The 6,657-nt window shown below is 44.3% G+C and overlaps 1 protein-coding gene across 1 annotated transcript in view; it reads right to left on the minus strand.

Moving 5' to 3' along the window:
- GLI3 (GLI family zinc finger 3) overlaps positions 1-6,410 on the minus strand; it is a 291,398-nt gene extending 284,988 nt beyond the window's left edge. The window contains exon 1 of the mRNA XM_071559578.1: positions 6,216-6,410. The gene's annotated coding sequence lies outside the window, so the exon portion shown is untranslated. The remainder of the gene's footprint in view (positions 1-6,215) is intronic.
- Positions 6,411-6,657: the final 247 nt, after the last annotated feature.

Below are 6,657 nucleotides of genomic sequence, written 5' to 3' on the forward strand. Positions count from 1 at the left end.
TGTTTTTATGCTGCCAGTGCTTCTGCAAGTGAAGAGAGATACATTAGGAGATCAGCAAAGTGAACATGGCAGTGGCAAGAGCTAAAGCAGTAGAAAAGCTTTGGGGTGACACACCACAGGGGCAAATGGAGAAGGTCTGCACCTCTCTACATTCAGGCTGTGTGTACCTTTGCAAAATACATGAATGGGCTTCCTTCATAGTCAAAAGCAATGAACACTTAGGGCTGCTTTCCGTGCAGGTTATGTATGGATTTCATTAAACTGGCTTAGCAACCAAATCAGTTAAACCAACATCTCCCCTCAGCATGGATTCTTTCATGCCCTGCAGTAAAAGAAATGTAGCAATCTTCTCATCTAGAATAATTCAATCATATCCAATTTTGGATGCTTGAGAAAAGTGGGCATGTGGAAAGTTCTGGAGACAGAGTTCATTGTCATCACTAAACACAAAAAGCATAACCAGTGTTGATATTAACTTGTTGGTATCCCACAATCAGGTCAGAGCATTTTCAAGCCTGTTCTAGATCCTGGCCTTGCTCCTGTGAACATCCTCATTCTAACCCCACAAGGGAAGCTTTTAGGTATATCCAGTGCCTGTTCCCTAGAGCTAAGTTCAGCTGGCATGGTTTGGCCATGTTTATGCCATTACCCTCTTTCATCCTCTAAATCACAGTCAAAGGAACTTACAGCATCCAAGTCACAGTCAGAGCACCTTGGGAACCAGCCCTGGTCCCTGCTAATTCTTGCAGAGTGCTTGGGAGTTGTTTGGGAGAGGGCAGGTTGGTGCAGGACAAACCCTTAGCCAGAAGCACACTGACAACAGTGCCAATGGCTGAGCTCCACTGCTCAAACCTTGGCACTGCTTAATTTACAGCTTTGCCCGAGCTAAGAAATCCAGGAACTGCCCTGAATTCTATTAGTAATCTTTCATCTTATATCTGATTTATTGCTAAGAAACTTAATTCTAGCAGTGTCCAGACAGTAAAATCTTTTTTCTCCAGCAACACAGGCTGTTGCATGTTATCAGCACGCAGAGCCAAAAGGCTCTGCACGCCCAATCCAAAGGCAATTCAAGTCAGAGGAAGCCTGAAAAATTAATAAAGAGCAAAACAGGGAACACCACTGTGCCACTGTACTATTCCTTCATCTCCTCCCTCAGTACTGTGCCCAACTTGAGAGCCCTGGAAATAGAGCTCAAAGAAAGGAAACAGGAATGATCAAAGGTGTGGAATGGCTTTCATACGAGGAATCACTGAGTAGTCTTGGACTCTTCTGCCTGGACTTGGTGAGGATGCAATAAAGGTCTATTAAATCCAGAGTAGCAAGGAGTGGCTCACTCCCTTTTCCCATGCAAGAACCAGAGCCATCAGATGAAGTTAAATGGAGCTGAGCTTACCAGATGGAGAATTGTTTTCTTCAGCCAACAACTAGAGAGCCTGTGGAGCTTTAACCAAAGAACTACATGAATGCAAAACTTCTACATAGGCTTGAGGGAAGACTGGACAAGTGCTTGAAATAGAAATCCCCTAGGTGACAAAACAGACAAACCTCACCAAGGCCAGGAAATCCCCTGAGCTGAAAATAGTTGAAGGGTGAAAGCAGGAATTACCACATTTGTTTGCTCTGTTCTCATACTTGCTTTCCTGAAGGCACTACTGGGAACAGAGCCCTGGACTAGGTGATCCAGGGTCTGAACCACCTTGGTCATTTTGACATCTTCACTGGTGACACAGAAGGACTTAAATATTCTCTCTTCACCATTATCGGGGCTGAAATCATACGTCCCATGTCCCTGTGGGAATTACTCTGTTTTCTGAGGGGTCCTGGCCTTACATGACATCAGGAAGAGGCTGTCAGGTTGTCCTTCATGAACACCCCATGACACCTGCACTTACACTGCAGGGTGGTAGGTGTTTAAATCAACTCCACCTCATCTAAACAGCACTAAATGACAGCACCAAAAAACCCCAAAACTTAAGGAAAAGGAAAATAATCCTGATGGCTGCACACCAGGTCATAACCTTGGTTAACACAGCAAAAATAAAACTCAGCCTTTTTTCCAGTCAGTTTTCTAACGTTTTTCAGAGGTAGCGTGTGGATCTTGGCCAATTGTTAGCACTGAAACTTTGAATCCTCCCTGAAATCCTGCCGGATTCAACCCTCTGTTTAAATTTTTGCTGGTGATATTACACAGGACTTGGGAGTAAGGGAATAGGGAAGGGTGAGCTATCACTGCATCTGGGATTTGAAAGGCCGTTTCAATCAGTTTTCTCTTCTGCCACAGGAAGCAGTGATTTATTGGTGAAATGCCTAATGCAGCTGGGAAGCTCTGCTGAAGCCTTGAATTTGTGTGAATATTTCCCACGTGAGAAAAGCCCAGATGGGAAATAGTCACACAATGGGAGGGAGAAACCTGGAAAGCGGTAATGTCAACAGAGATTTAATAGAAATAGTATGCAGCAAATTGGACATGCAGTGAAGAGTAATACAGTAGCAAAACAGACCAAAGACGTTTTGGCTTGAGTCACCCAAAGCTTTGTTGCAGACACTGGAATGCAGCCTTAACTTCTGGGCGTGTTGTTACCTGAAAGACTCGCTGGAATGAATTCTGAGAAGAGCAGCAAAGCTTGTGTGGAAGGAGAGAGCGGTGGCGAGGAGCACATTCTGAGTGTGGAGGCACAAGGGCAGAGAGCACAGCTGTCTGGGGGATGCCAGTGCCAGGCTGAGAGGGTGCCTCGTCACAAAAGACAAAGAGAAGCTGCAAAAAACTATGAGATGAAAGTTACAGAGGAGCTTCCTGAGAGTGGAATAGCCACCAGAGCAAAGGTGCCAGTAACTGAGATGGTTCAGGCTGTAGCAGGGAGGTAAAAGCACAGCAGGAACTTTCTACACTGGTGGACAGAGATGGGTTGGAAACGTCAGACTTTTCAGTTCTGAGCTGCAGAGACTGCAGATTGGTGATCTACTGAGTGAAGATGACACAAAACACTCAAAGGCAGGCCATGACAGACTTTCAGTGGATTCTCAGAAGTGGCCCAGGCCTGTTCAGAGCTCCCATCCCTCATGGCCAAGTACACCACAGCTGAACACCCACCCTTGGCAGGAAGGGGAAGAGGAGAGAGGGAAAGTCCTACTTCCTGGCTTGAATATGCAAAACAGGTACTACACAGTTTTAAAGTAGTACAACAACCTCAAAGTAAATTGCTTCCAAAGTCTTCTTTATGAGAAATTATTACATCATGACTACACTGTTACTTCATTTAAAACAAACTGCAAAGCTAAAATCGCAGTACAGAATAAAAATATTTCTATGGGGTCAGTGTTCTTATTAAATAGTTTTTCAATAGCAATTTTATTCATTTATTTCTGACAAAAGTCCCCATCCAAAACCCAGTCCTTAAGATTAAATATTAGAGAGTACTAGGGAGCCAAACTAGTTATTCTACTCCTTCACTCTTCAAAGAAACAGGAATCAAAATCAACAGAACGATCTAATGCATATCAGATCATTGCCCTGAATCTTTGCCATTAGCTTTTTAACAGCAGAGGCTACTGCATGTGCTTCAGTAAGCTCAGCAGGGTGAAAAGAGTCAACAAACAGCTCACACATCATCAGGGATCCTCAACATCACTACAGATGTCACCTACCACAATCAGAAATCAGAGGCGGTGGAGGACAGGGTTAAAGGCAGAGTCTGAGACTTCACACTGAATTCTTAGGTATTTTTGCCTTCTCAGACCACTAGAGTTATCTCAGTAGGTTGTATGTATGTCTGATTCTCAGTTTTAAGCAGAGTTAGCAAGGTAAGTCTCAGCAGTGTGACTTTACAGTGATCCCCTTTGGAAGGCTGAACGTGAGTGAAGGTAGAAATCTAAGAAGTCTGGATCAGCACCAGGCACTGGTGAACACTGTCAGCATTTCCTGCTCCTGTTCAAAGCTGGGATAAGGGTGTCTTGTTATCTCTGAGTTTATCATTCTGCAGATCCACAAACTGTACTATGACAAAGAGTTATGCTTGAAGCTTCAGAAGACATCATTCCAGTTATACTGAACTTTATAAGGCATGTGGACAACTAGACCCTAGGTTAGCCTCTGCAATTATTTTCACTTGCATTCATCCATAATTAAGGATGCATACTTCTTTAATTTCTTCTAATAATTTCCAATGATGCAGAAAAGAAAAGGGGAGGGAAAAGGAGTGGGTTTGCAGTGACTTTTAAACAAAAATATCTCTCTTGACTACCAAGCACTATTTCAGCTCTTTACTCCTCCAATGGCATTCAGCTCCCATGTCATCAAGGTCAGCATTTACTTTCCCATGTTGGAAGAAGCTCCTAACAATTAGAAATAACCTTCAGCTGGATATGGGAAGCCACCAGCAACACGCTCTGGGTCCCTGCAGGAACAGGGCAACCTTAGAACCGTACCACTAAACATTTCCTCCTTTACTCACCTATTTCACCAAGGCTTAGAGGGTGAAATGTCCCAAATGTGGAGTCTGTTATTATCTTTTCTCAGAAGCACTGCCCCTGTGGGATCCCTACAGGTCTCCAGGGAGAACTGAAGCTTTACTGTACAATCTCGCAGACTATTTCTGTTGTGTACTTGACCCCAAACGGGAGAAACTGAAACACAACGGTTTTGTAAACTGTGAAGTGTGGGGAAGAGCAGAGCTGTGCCTGGGGCATGGCTGGGAGGCAGTGACAGGGATTGGGTGCCAGATTTGAGAGATCAGACTCAGACCATGGTGCTATCAGTGAACTGCAGAATTGCATCTTCTCTTTCATTTTCCTCCAGGTGAAACAAAGATGACGCTGGCTGAGAGGCCCTCCGAGGTCAAAAAGCCCCTTAGCCTAACAAATATCGTCGGTTGTAATTGTAACATTTCACTCCATCTTCAAATGAGTGTTGTTCTTACAAGGGCAAAGCGTTATTTTCCTCTGCTCTCTAGAATAAACCAAGAACTCTGACAACAGCTTCAAAGGTTAATGTGACAGCTACCCGTGCTCTCTGCACAAAATCCAGACACATCTCTGTTAAGCAAGTAAGAAAGGATTGCTTTCAAGGCTGTGTGGCTTTTGAGCCTTGAAAAATCTTATTAGTCAGATAGGGAGAAAAAAAGTATATACAAGCAACCTGTTCTAGGAACCTAGAGGCTTGTAAAGAGAAAGAATACAATTATGCTGAGCTGCATGGCCAAAAGTTTAACGGCTCAGCCCCCATGTGCCCCAACACACTCACTGCCTCTGACTTGCTGAGCTGCTCTAAGCCGTCTGTCAAAACGGCGAGAGCCTCAGCAATTCATTTCACAAGCACAAGACACCAGTGTAAGGTAAAGCTTATGCAAGCTGGGAGTAGCTGGATCAGTGAGATATGACTCTCATGTCTAAACAGGGCTTTGGGCTGAGCAGAGCTGGCTTAAAGCAACTTTCTCATCACAAAACAGAATGGATAAACAAAGCAACTAACGCACTTCCTCTGACCCCCTGGTTCTCAGCTGCAGAGGGAACCAGTACACGCCATTGTCATCACAAGGCCCTTTTCGTGTCAGCACAGTTATTGCTGAGAAATATTAGTGGTTAAATTCCTTAATAAAACAAGTTCCCTAAAAACTCCAGAGAATACAGGCTTCCAAATTTTAAAATCTTATTAGAAAGCTATTTTCTGAAAGACTTCGTTTTGAAAATTAACCCCGAGGCTTGGAATAACTCTAAAACCTCAGTGGCTCTTTAAAAAAACAAGCAGCCCTTCTTTTCCCATTTCTGATTTCTTCAATAAACTATTAAATACGCACACACAAAAATCCTTATGTCTTAAGCACTCACAATTTAAAATTTAAGGGGTTTTGCTTCAGGAAGCAGTTATACAAATAGAAGGAAACATTTTGTAAGGCAGCAAGCTTGGACCCAGTTTTGGTACAATATAACACTGGGGTAATGCCTTCAATTTAGCCAAGTTACAAAGCACTTTAACAGGTTTTCAGGCCAGAAACCTGCCTGCTTCTTCCCGGTGAGAACGGCCGTCGAGTAGCAGCTGGAGAGCTGCTGAGTGTTTAAGAAACATGAGAGAAAGACAGAGACCTGATTTAGGCTTGTTATCGTATCTCTGAATCTGGAGACCATTCTCTGTCTTATTTACCCACCAGCCTGGAGGTAGTTCTGCATCGCTCGAGTCCTCCATCTCTGCAGGGCGATGCACCAGTAACCCCAGTTACCTGTGCTCATCAACGCTGTGGCCCGCGTGTCCTTCCCGGTTTTGCTAGAGATGGGAAAACAAAAGCCAACTCCTTCTTGAAAACCATCCCCCTGAATCTTCTCAGCTCTTCCTAAACTAGTCACTGTCTTCTCGTTTCCCCTGTGCAGGATCATTCTGTGCCTCTCTCTGTGTCTGGACAGTGGATGCAGCACAGTGTGCTTTGCTCTCTGCCCTGGGCCATTGGGTATTCTTGCAATATAATGCTTTGGAACAAGGAGATTGGTTGGTTTTTCTCTTGCGTGCAAAGCTGAGGACTTCGTGGGGTTTCCCCCTGGCTGGCTGAGTCCTGCTGAATTTCAGCAGGAGGTGGGAATGCCCCGCACCTTTTTGAGAAGACACTGAAGGTCCCCCTGGCAAAGGATCTCCGGAGCAACAAGGGCTTTTTACCATTGCAAAATGGT

Source organism: Pithys albifrons, chromosome 7 (assembly GCF_047495875.1).
Source record: "Pithys albifrons albifrons isolate INPA30051 chromosome 7, PitAlb_v1, whole genome shotgun sequence".
Lineage (NCBI taxonomy): Eukaryota > Metazoa > Chordata > Aves > Passeriformes > Thamnophilidae > Pithys > Pithys albifrons.